Raw genomic sequence first — 13,500 nt, forward strand, 5'->3', positions numbered from 1 at the left:
ACTAGTTCTCATAAGCGGTGAAAATGTCTTGACATCTGAATAAAGCTGGATAAATATTATTCAAATTTCAGTAAATTTAGACAAGATTTTGTTTGTTTGTTTTTGAATTTCGCACAAAGCTCTCGAGGGCTATCTGTGCTAGCCGTCCCTAATTTAGTAGTGTAAGACTAGAGGAAAGGCAGCTAGTCATCACCACCCACCGCCAACTCTTGGGCTACTCTTTTACTAACGAATAGTGGGATTGACCGCAACATTATACGCCCCCACGGCTGCGTGCGACTCGTAATCTGAGGGTCGTGGATTCGCGCCCGCGTCACGCTAAACATGCTCGCCCTCCCAGCCGTGGGGGCGTATAATGTGACGGTCAATCCCACTATTCGTTAGTAAAAGAGTAGCCCAAGAGTTGGCGGTGGGTGGTGATGACTAGCTGCCTTCCCTCTAGCCTTACACTGCTAAATTAAGGACGGCTAGCACAGATAGCCCTCGAGTAACTTTGTGCGAAATTCCAAAACAAACAATCGCTTTGTCTACCGCAGAAATTCGTGCTACAGATTTTTGCAATGTAAGCTTACCTCTAACCCATAAGGGGTCTGTAAAGAGTGATTGTTTAATTGTTTTTGAGAGGGGTGTGTGTGTTTATTATAGCAAACCCACATTTAGGTATCTGCCGAGTCCACCGAGTGAAGCTGAACCCTTACTTTTAGCGTCGTAAGTCCGTAGACTTACCGCTGTACCATTGGTGGACTTTTCGAGAGGGAGGACACCACAGAGCATTTTATTATGGTGAGAGATTATGTTGGAATTATTTGAAGGTAGCCAGCGGTGGCTCAGTCTAAGAGTAAAAACTCTAAGAGCTGGTTTCAACACCCATAGTGGATAGAGAATAGGTAGATAGTTCATGATGTAGCCTTAAGATCAACATATTTATAAAGTTGTTGTTGTTCCTACAGTAGTTGTTAAAAAGCTTAATTATTTCCAGATCGATATAGTACCTTCGGCCCTTTAGAATCAGATTTCACTAAATCTTTTTAAAAATGAATTGCATTTCAGATCTGATAAATAAATGATTTATATTTTAAATTTCTTAGAAGCGATAAAATTCATTGTAAATAATTATCTAAAACTTTAAACAAAGGCCGCCTCGTTCCTTTGAACGTGCAATAAAATTAAAATATGCTGAAAGCAATAGAACCGAACACATAATATAAAAATAAAATAATATAAAATAAAAATAACTTTTCAAATTCATTAAAAAAAGAATTTTACTTGAAAATAATCAGTTAAATATGTTGCAGGTGATTACTTAATCAGAGTTCAAAATCATGATGAAGTTATGTATACAATAAGATTTGAAATATTTTGTATATACGAGCATTAAACTCTGATTTGATAGCATTAACGCTTTTCAGCCAATTAGCTTCAACTCTGAATAAGAAGAATAGTGATAAACTGTAGTCTAGGAAAGTTAAAGAAACATCCTAGGTATTATTTGTTGCAAACTGCATACAAATTTACTTAATTATGTTTTAAATGTGCAATAAATTCGAAAACTCTGAAATTCAGTGTAATATCTAAGATATTATTTGTTTGAAAATTTATTTGAAAGGATCAAAAGTTTCAAGAAAACAATTCTAGAAAGTTTAGTTTTAGCATGAAAAATATGGAATATATATTTATAAACAAATTGTCAAAGTGTGGTTAAAACATTATTCCAGTCAATCTTTGACGTCGTTTCTCGTTGTAAAAGCAGCAAATTACAAATGTGGAAAACGTAATTATTGCAATTATTACCTGTCCTTTTTGACAAAGAAACTTGTTCTACAAAATATGGCATTTCATGAAAATAAATCAACCAAGTGCTGTATCTTGTTTAATAACTACAATATTGTTTGATGAGGTTAACTTTATTTAAAAAACAATCAGCTCACAGGTTCACTGTACAGGATACGGACTGAAAATTCTATATGTTTTTATGTTTGTAAACTTTGAGATTTTTTGGTTTTATGAATTCTTAAATATTAATTGAATTGGGTTTCTGATAAGTTGTCCTGTCTCTGATCAGCAACTCGAAGTTAGGCTATGCCTGATCCATAAGTACCAGTTCAGGTTCAAAATATATAGTCTACTCAGTACTAATGAAATAAGTTTTTAGAATTAAATCGAAAATGTATGTTTCGAATTTTGGTAAAGAAAAACATTTAGAGTATTAAAAATATTTTGTTTTAGAAAACTAGAAGAAAATTATTTAGTCATGCACTATTTTTAACGTAAGAAATTATAATAGATTATTCGTTTTAATGAAAGAAGTTTTACGAATGGTGTTTATATACATTATATTGTCTTTGTAATTTAAAATTTGTAATCAGATTCGCAGTGAGGAATAAACAAGAACAAACGCCAAGAAAAATATTAAACTTTTTTTTATAGCTGACTACCTTTAAGACATTTTATTTCAAACGAGGTTTATTAATACTGAAATATAGTACTAGATTAAAACACATTAAATGGCGCCATGGGTCCTAACTCAGTGCTCAAGTAAATCTAAAGTGTATGTTTAGCTTGTTATTAACACTTGATGGAAACCGTAAGTTCTCTTTAAAAGCATGTTTTATACGTCAAAATTACTCTTAAAGTATTATATATTTCCCACTTAAGAAAATTTCTTATCTTTAATTCTATCCTTTCATACTTGAACTCCTTTACTTATTATAAAAATAAAATTATACTTTGACAAACTTTTATTCAAAATTTGCCAAATTTAGACATGGTTTTGTTAAATCATCATGAGACCCCATTCGTAATGAGCTTGAATACTTTTTAATTTCCAACCACTAAAGACTTGAAGAGAATTTTAAATATTTCATCAGAAGGTAACTTCAAAATAATATTTAGTCTCCGATTTGTTTTTGATAAAAAAGAAAGATTTAACTGTTCGGACTCTTTTGTGAACTCTGAACCAGGTTCCACTTTATTGTATTATATACTTGTTATTACATATATCTGGAAGAGACGATCTTTCAGAGAGGGGGTGGCACGACCATTATTAATCACCAAATCAAGTTTTCTATATGGTTGAGATTATGGTTAATGTATGTCTCTTTGTTTAAGCTTTTATTGGTTTAAATTCGAATATTCCTTCTAAAATATATTATATGTTTAAAGATTCTGTTGATGTTTGATGACAGCAAGTTAATTTAATGTCGTGTAGTAAATAAACGGTTGCTCAGTAAGAGTTGTATTCAAACAAATCACTAAAATGATAGTTCATTTATTGACACATTGATTTGATGAAATACTTTTACATTCTCGGTTTAGATAACAGCATTTTACCAATACTTTATTTATAAATGTTCTTGTAAATAAATAATTTTGATTTTATTTTTCAATATTTTATTGGTATGAGCATTTCTACTCAGAAAAATTATCTAGATTTTCAGAAACCTCTGTTGTAAATCCGCAATAAAATTTTGGAAACAACACATCTTCAAGTTTGCTAACTTTAAATCTTTTTGACGAATCAGATTTCAGTTTATTTAATTTCACTTGACAAAAAACAAAAAAACCGCCAAAATCAAATTTACAGGAAAATCAGTTCCCAAACAAAGACAACAAAACTTTTTGTAGTTAAAGAGAATTAAGTGAGTAAGCTGCTTACTAAAATAAACTATTGAGAAAATAAAACAAAATTCTAAAAACATTTGCAAAGTTAAGAGGTGAACAGGTGTTCCAATAATTTAACAGATTATCTCTTTATATACAGAAAATTACCCTATGAAGTTTTCTTGAAATTGAATATCAAAAACGTTAAAAAATTTGAAAATTTCAGTCGCTGGTCTTGAACTAAAGATATATTACCATGAAGCGTGTACTTCAATTGTTGTTTCACAGCGCTACATTACACAATAGATTATCCGCGCTTTAACCACTGCGGCAATTGAAACCCAGGAGTTTCGAATTGTAATTCCGGAAAGGTAACCTAACCCTACATAGGGAATTCATATTTACATAAAGAAACGTTTCGAGTATTTCAAGGAGAATCTTATGTAAATGCTGAACATTGGATGCAAATGGTTTTAAATGAAAATCAAGAAATACACATAGTTTTAAACACATCTTGCTTTCTACCTCTAATGGGCGTGGCTTAGTGACTAAGTTGCTGAAATGTTAATGATTCTAGTTGTGATTGTATTGTATCAGCTTCTATCAAGGTGACCAGGGATTGAATACAGCTTTTCAGTGCTTCCCTGAACACGGCAGAAGATTAGCAGAAAAAGCGTACTATGTTATGATATAATTAATAATTTGTGTACTGTAAAAAAAATTATAATTTGTTAGTTGTTAGACTTAAGTGATTATGTAGATTACTAATAATGAAAATGATAACCGTCATATATATATATACATCTATTCACTAAAAATCGACGGATAAAGTATTGTTCTATCTGCTTATATTTGTCTTAAACGCAATTAAAGCCTAAACACAACAAAATATAATACTCATGAAGCTCCGTTATGAATATGTCTAACGTGATGTTCTTTTGAATGATGTTCTTTAGTGCATACGTAGATCCACTAATGGTTTATCTGCACGTGAAGACAAGAGCTTCCTGTGTAACACAACCATTTGCTAGTCTGTGCTTCCTGTAGCTCTTGTTAACTGCAGAACAAAGAATGAAGATCGAGTAATGCTTAGGATCGTTGCTTCAGAGGCCCATCCTTAGTTTGTAACTATTATTGTGTTCTAATGGACAGAGTCACGCCAAGCATCCTGTCAATGTAAGAGCTCACTCTAATAGAAAACTGTATTTGTGCTTGATATCCCACATCCAGGTGGAATTTTCTCATGTCCATGTGAGTAATAATAAAGCCTACAGCTTCTTTATAAGTCTTTTTGCATGCCTTTTTCAAGAGAACAGAACCATAAAATAAATAAATAAAAAGCTTCTTACGAGTTTCGTGATCTAAAATTGCGGTAGTTTCCACTTTTTTACTTTCATGAAAACACGTCAGACTAACGGTAGGAGGAGGGGTCAATGTGTACAAGGTCACTCAACCTTTTTTTTCTAATATACTCAAGAGCTAATGAATTGCTTTCCATCTATATAAAAGTACGCTAAATATTGTACATTGTGTGTGGGGGTGGGGGTGAAGCAGATGAGAATAAGTTCTTATAATTTACTAGTTTGCCTCTAAAATAGTTTTTGTTGTTAACTTTTAAATAGTTTACTAACGGTGGTTTCAACATATTGTATGGAGTAGCTGCCTGTCACAACATTCACAATGCAAAAGTAGTTATGCATCAAAATTTTGTGAAATCGCTAACATTCTGTAAACAATCATAGGGCCCCTGAATTAATTACATATAATACTGATATATTTTTGTAGTTTATTTTTTGATGCATGTGTGTGATTTATTTGTTATTAGAGACGATCATTTTCGATGTATGCGTAACAAGTAAATAAATTATAAAAGGTAAGACTAAACGTAGTTCATAAAGTATACTCGACAGGATGCTATCACCAGACACTTTAAAAAGGACAAGAGTGAGATTATTTTCTTAAATTTAGCTAAATAAATAATAGTAAGTATATACTGTTTTTAGTGAGATGAATATTTGTAACTTTCATGATCAATATTATTTCAAAAAACTAAATAAAACTTGACGACCATGCAAAAACTTATAAAACTGTAATGTTCTATGGGTAAAACCTGAATTAAATTAAATCACCACAGCATAAAGCTTTTTAATAACCCATAATTGCGCATACCTATAATTATAAAACTTTATGATGCAAATTATGGTCATTTTTATATAGTCAGTATTAAGTTCGAAAGCGAAAAATAATTTTATTAAAAAATTTTACTACGGAATATCATATATATATATATATATTTATATATATAAGTTTCATTCTTGTATAATTTAATACCGATACACGATATAAAAATATGGGAAAAACTTCCGAGTCAAAATTATTGCGTTTGCATGTATTAGGTTTCTGTTGAAAATATTTCTATTCGGTTACAAGGACAAGATTTCAAACAATATATTAGGTTTAACCGGCAATAGAAACAAGTATCTCTCACGCATGACTGCTAATATAAATGTTTTCGTAGCGACCTCTCATATATTTTGTTTGTTTTTTGTATCCTTTAGAAATTTACCCTTTTATGAGCTGTAGCTTCCCTTTAAAAACTGGTCTAAGATTCAACTCCTTGCACCTGCCGTTCCGGTTCTCAGCCGGAGTTTTTTAGAGTCGTTTTGAAAGAGTGGAATCACTTCAGTTTGAAAAAAAGAACACCTTATCCTGTTACTCGAAGAAAAGCTAAGATGTCAGTCACGACAGGTGTTTCATTACAGTAATATCGACTTTGATGTTTTCAGTATTCACTTTTATTTGATACGTGTGTTTTGAAACATTATTATACCTACTGAGGCTGATGGATTATCGTTCTGAAGACCATTCGTTTATCACACAAACATTCACAAGTAATTACGACTGTGATTATCGACTAAAATGACTAACATTCGTGTGACTACATACTCAAAATATCAGAATAAGAATATGAGTTGGAAAATGAAGAAATAGTTATATTTCTTGTTTGTAAAATATGTTTTAATTCATCACCATAACACACTAAAATGATTCTTAACTAATAAACAAAAGAAAGATTTTTGTGGAGACAACATGAAAAGAGAAACTAATACTTCTATCATGCTTTGGCGGGCTAAATACTTCACACTAACACATCTCTTTCTTATAACAAACTTTCCAAATATCAAAAGGGAACAAGAGCAATCTCTTAAGAACATTGATTACATACGTTAGACATTTTCAATTCAGTCATTTTCAGCTTTATTTTACTTGGTTCAAAATAACGATTTAACACTCATGTTTGGTTGTAGGAAGTGTTATTATTCTAACATTAATTTGTTGGAAGAACTAATAATTGGTTTGTAATGTACATACATACACATACCTGCAAACGTTTATAAGGTCTCAAAAACATCAGTAGTTAAAGAGAAGTTCGAACTACCTAGGCCTTGTGATGAATACAGTGGAATTTGAAAAGTTAGGTTGGAAATAAATGGGTCACACATCGCACATAGTGCTGTAAAACCGTTGATTCAGTGAAATAGCTCCGTTCATATGCATGAATTCGTTTTCTAAATGTATATATTTCTATACTCCTTATTTTAAAAGCCTGAACATAAAGTCACAAATAGGATACTTACGTTACTTTTTTTCTAGATATATGTACATAGAGACACAAACAGTATATGTAATCACTAGTTAAGTGCTAAGCTGATGAAGCCGTGTATGCGTTTCTGTTAAAAGTAATAATGATACCTAAATATACTGCTTAATCACATATGGTTTATCTGTTAATTGAAGAGTTTATTTGGATTATTCTGTTTTCATGTATTTCAGCATGGCTAGGCGGTTACGACGTTTGACTCGCAAACGTTACAAAGTGAATGTCAATCCCACTATTCGTCGAGTATCACAAGAGTTGGCGGCGGGTGGTGATGACTAGTTGCCTTACTTCAGCCTTTCTCATTGCTAAATTAAGGATGGTTAGCGCAGATAGTTTTCGGGTAACACTGCACAAAATTCCAAACAAACCAAACCACTTGATCTTGTTTGAAGATTTGAATCTGAGATAAAATAAACCTTTCTACTGCTAGAGAAATTATAGGAGAGAAATACTACTGTTCAGCTAGTTAAAACCCAATTTTATAAAGGTAATAATCGTGAATGTTGAATCTTGTTATCAGAAATAAGCTGTCCAACTTGAAATAAATTTGAAATAATGTAAAGGAAAGTGACTTAAAAGTCATAAAATTATTTTAATTGCATGTGGTTTAATTTGAAAAATGTCTATAACGATTTATGTAAAAAATGTAACTATTTTAGTTAGATGTGGTTTAATTAAAAAATTTGTATAAAATTTATCTGAGAATGTAATATTGCTGCAAAAGGTGATTTTGCTCAAGAGGTTCCATCTTATTAAGAATAAATATTCTCCCCCAGTGGCACAGTGACATGTCTTCGGATTGATACTGCTAAAAATATGGTTTTTATACCTGTAATGGGCAGCTTTGCGCAAAGTAACAAATAAAAAAAGAATTAATAACCAATTTAAGAATATCCGGTTTTAATTTTATCAGTCAAGTCTCATATATCGTTTTTTTTAATAACTGATTGAACATATTGACAATAGCTACTTTTCTCCTGTTGGCGTAGTTGCTTAACTTATGAACCCTCCTCAAGGTGGATTTCTGTACATGGTAAACTGAAAGTACAGAACCATCCAGCCATGTGTTTGCCGTGCGTGGCGACTCGTGATAGGGAGTAGAGGATCCAGGTGATTGAGGGGTCCAACCCCAACACGCCACTTTTGCTTTACATTCCTGCAGACGGTTGTCCTTGGGGTGGCTCCCCCACGGTCAATCGGCTGGTTCTCTTAAACTAGGGTCAACTGAGTACTAATGTGGATGTTCTCAACAGGTGTTGTGATCATCATGTCTGACGCTGATGTTTGGGTATAGTGTTCACGAAAACCTGACGTTACTGCAGTGTCTGTTTTTGGCATAGTAGTACGTCCTCTCGTAGGGTTGCATGTTGAGTGTGGTCAGTGGTCACTGAATCTTTCTCCTTTTATTATGGAGTCTTAAAACAACAATTAAAAGCTCATTGGTAAACCACTACGTCATAAAGAGTCTGAACAACAGTTTTCAACTTCTTCTACATCCGTATCTTACACTACATTCATTGGCAGAAAAATCTTTAAGGTCTCCCTTTTTATACAAAAGGACTAGAGGGGCTTCCTAGCACCTCCCACGTCGGTCAAGATGCTACATTCTGGAGATATCTTGGTGAAAACATCTACTCCAAAACACAGTGAACTCTTCTTGCATTCGAAAGCCATGGGGGATATACCCATTGAGGTTACTCAACATGCTACTTTAAATTCCTTACGAGAAAATGCGGTTAACAGGGATTTAAGAACATATCCGAGTCAGAGATCAAAGCTGGTTTCTCCACCCAAGAAGTCTCTGCAGTGAGACGCACGTATCTCCACTGACAAGGACGGAATTATGCTGCCGACCAATGTTCTAATTTTAACCTTTATTTTTTACGTCATCACGTCACATGCCACTGTCAAGGCGGGTTATCTGAACTGTAAGATGCGGCCATATATATGTGAGTAGAGGAGAAAGAGGTACAGCATTTCAAAATTGTTCACAACATTTCTTACCCGAGGCTTGGAAGTTATTTTCTCCACCTCCATCTCGCACATATGCTGCCGCACTACTTTCTACTGCTTCGGTGGGAGTGCAGACAGATCCTTCTGTGCCTCAAACGAAGTCCTTTCAATCCATCTGAAGGATCTTTTGCTTTCTTTGGATAAACGACTTGACAAACCCACATCTTCTTTAATCTTTGTTTTCGCGATTCTTTCCAGTGACCACTTTCTTCAGCCCCAGATTCTGGCGTTTGCTCTGGTCCATCTTCTTTAGCTCTAAGATATCGAACGATTATTCATTCTCGCCCTGAGTCGCTGGAATATACATCCACTTGCAGAGACCTACCCACTCGATTGAGGATAGAATCCCTGAAGGTCAAAAGATCTCCTAATAATAAAGGAAAACGATGAGGTCGTAAACTAAACGGTTCTCAGCTAGTTCTTCTCCACCTAAATAAAAATGGCCAGATTGATACATGGAACTGTCGAAGTTTCCATTCTAACCTGTATGACATTAAAGCCTTCATTGTTTCCCATCAATCAGTGTGTCTTTCCTTGCAAAAATATTTCTGAATCCTCTCAATATGGTCACCTTTTGGCAGTTTTCTTTATTCCGGAATAATAGGTTGTGTGATTGATGACTGCCTGGAGGAGTGAGTGACACTACTGGTCCATCAGCACCTGCTCGCTCTATCTTTGTCGCTCGATACACCCCTGAAGGTCGCCATCATCTGTGTTTTCTTGGGTTGTATCATCACTGTTTGTTTTCTCAAGTTGCCTCCTGGAGAGACCTATGATCAATCACAACTTCACACTCTGACTAAACAGTTGCCATCTCCCTTTTAATCCTGGGGGACTTCAATGGACATAAGCATCTCTGGGGTGGTGCTGAGAGTCTGTTTTGTAGATCTATGCTCTCAGACCACAACTTTTATTTGTTCACTACTGGTGCACCTAGTCAGTTTTTTACTGCTATCAATCTCTCTATCTGCTCTCTTTCACTTTTCTCTCACAAGTCCGTGTGGGCTCGATGCTTACTTATTGTACTGCACAGGAACTTCCAGTCACTCAGAGCTGTATCTTGAGTGTCGCAGTTTGCAATGTGAAGATGAATGCTATCACTGCACAACTTTCTCCTACCATTGCAAACTGGTTCTATGACAACAACCTCCAAATATTGTGCCAGTCGTCGAGTACAAGGTTTATTGAGTGACATCTTCAGATCATTATCAATCGTTTGTTGAAGTGGACCACAGCAAATAGTTTTATCTTTTCTCACTCTAAAACCCTTGCATGCACTTGGAGAATAAACGGAAACCCACAAGACAGTGATCATTTTCTATAAAGTTGATGGAGGCTGATCATGGTCTATGCTACCCAACTAACGTGCCTTGTTGGAAGATTGACCAAGCAAACTGGCTCTCTTTCTCTGGTCTTTTAGAACCTAATCCAGTCGTGCTTATAGCATTAGTGGACAATTGCGTAGTAGAAGTAACTGACTGTATCGTCTAGACAGTTGCTTAACCTATTCCTAAAACCTCGACACGTTTTTCACAGTATCCTCTTCCTGTCTGCCAAATGGCACAGAAGGCTCAAAAATGGGCCTAGAGTACTTTTCCCAGGTATCTTACACTTTAAAATGGCATTGCTTTTTAGTGGAACACTGGTCATACTCGGCAGATAAGACGTTAAAGTCAGAAAGAATCTTGAATTAAATTCACAACCGATATCTCTTCTTCCAGTGGTTTGAAAATCATGTGTGACAAGACTTAAAAGGTCAGTCAATATTGCTTTCTGATGGCCAGTAATCTGTTGATGCCAAGACCCTCGCTGGTACTCACGAGTTTTCTCGTGCATCTAGTACATCTGTTTCATTCCCCACCTTCTTGGCCATCAGGTCTTGGGCAGAGTGATCACCTCCTTTCTTTTGGAAAGATTGTCTCTATGACCATAATCTCCTCTTTACCCTAATGTAATTCAAGCTTCCTCTTCATTCGTCTGGTAATACGATGGTTTGACTTGTTGATATTCACTACAAGATGCTAAGCCAGCTCTCTCTTGCTATTTCTCTGGTTATTTTTAACCAGATCTGGCAGGAGAATGTTTTTCATGAAGCTTAGTGCTAGGCTATTGCCCTCCCTTTATCTAAGCCTCGGAAGGATCCCAAGATTCCTTCAAACTATCGTACAGTAGCTCTGACGAGCTTTCTCACTTTGTTTGGTTCCTTGAATCAAACAAACTCCTCTTGCCTACCTAGTGTGGGTTCCGACGACAGCACTCCACTCTATACCACCTGATTTGACTTGAAACGTCAATCACAAAAGCCTTTCTTAAGTGACAAAATCTTATTTTTATATTCTTTAACTTTGAGAAGGCCTATGATACTACGTAGAGATATGGAATTTTGCGGGACCAACCTCCACTCATAGGGGTTGTATAATCATTTACCCACTTCTATCCAAAACTTTAAATAGATCAGCGATTACAAGTCCGTGTAGGCTCGATGCTTACTCATTGTACTCCACAGGAACTTCTAGTCACTCAGAGCTGAATCTTGAGTGTCGCAGCTTACAATGTGAAGATTAATGCTATCACTGCACAACTTTCTCCTGCCATTGCAAACTGGCTCTATGACAACAACCTCCAAATATTGTGTCAGTCGTCGAGTACAAGGTTTATTGAGTGGCATCTTCAGATCATTATCAATCGTTTGTTGAAGTGGACCACAGCAAACAGCTTTATCTTTTCTCACTCTAAAACCCTTGCATGCACTTTCGCGGCCACTTTGATCCATAGCTCCACCTCAATGATTTTGTTACTCCTGTGATCCCTAAGGGAAAGAAAGTTATTAACATCAAGTGTACAAGGGCACTGAACATCTTCCATGTCCTCTCTTCCACCTCTTGGGAAGTTTATCGATGTTCTATGCTAAACATTTATTGTACCCTCATTTGCTCCAAACTATTCTATGGTACTCTGATATATGGTTCTGCCAAGACCTTGGGATTATAGATGGTGGACCCCATTCACATTAGGGACTTCATTTCTGCATGGAGCTATCTGTCCTTCTCCAGTCCAAAGTTTGTACACAGAGTCTCACAACTCTCTTCTTTATCTCCGCTGCTTGCAACTTTCTTTACTTTATATTATACTTAAAAATTCGATTTTTCCACACTATTCCAGCTGTGGTTGTGTCTTTCTTTTTCAATGGGCTGTGCTTTTTCAGAATAGATGACTTGCTATTCTTCCATTTGGCCTTTGTGTCTAGGTGCAAGTGGGTGTGACCTTTCTTTAAGTCATCTGAGGATGCTGGATACTTCTGATGGAAGTACCATCTTCTGTTTACCCAACATCTTTCAAACCATTCTTCCATTCCATTTATACCATTGGTTCGAAATAGGGTAATTCTTTGGGCTTTGCCATGGTTTGTTGTGGTTTGTGGGTTACACACAGGATCCCCTCAACAGTTTTGTGCTTATTGCCGAGTTGTATGCTATTTCTATTGTTTTTGATCACGTAGAAGCTATGCAGTACACCAGTTGTACTATTTAGACCAACTCTCTTAGCTCTCTACTTTCCCTGGAATCACTTCACATTCGTTTTCACCCTGATGTCGTCAATATTTGAAACCGACTGGACAGTATTTCTTTATTTCTGTTTCTATTCAGTTTTTCTGGATACCAGGTCACGTCGGTATTCGTAGGAATGAGCTCTCTGACACTGTAGCTAAGTCCACCTGCTCTGGTGCTATCACTACCCTGCTTGTCCCATATATGGAATACCATTTTGTATTCAAGAATCAGCTCCGCGCGAACTGGCAATCGACTTGGAGTGAGGAACGTGACAACAATCTTTTCCAGATTAAACTTTCTGTTGCGTTTTGGCTGACTTGTTTCCGTAGGATTTGAAGGAGAACGTTGTCTTGTCTATGCTACGCATTGGTCACAGTTTTTTTAACTCAACGTTTTCCTTTATCTGACACTGATGCATCAATATGTGGCCTTTCTGACACTCAAGTCACGATAGCCCACGTTTTACTGTCGTGCCGTCGCTACAACGACAGCTCCATTTTAAATATGTTTTTCCACGAGCTTACCCCTGAAGTCTGCCTACCTTACTCGTGATTTTAAATTTTAAGAACCATTGGACTTTTAATTCTGTTTCAGTTTTACGTGACACTATGAAGTTTCTTTACTTTTATCTTGATTAATTTTATCATTTTACAATTATATTACTTTTATGTCGTT

The sequence above is a fragment of the Tachypleus tridentatus genome, chromosome 9 (genome assembly GCF_004210375.1).
Source record: "Tachypleus tridentatus isolate NWPU-2018 chromosome 9, ASM421037v1, whole genome shotgun sequence".
Lineage (NCBI taxonomy): Eukaryota > Metazoa > Arthropoda > Merostomata > Xiphosura > Limulidae > Tachypleus > Tachypleus tridentatus.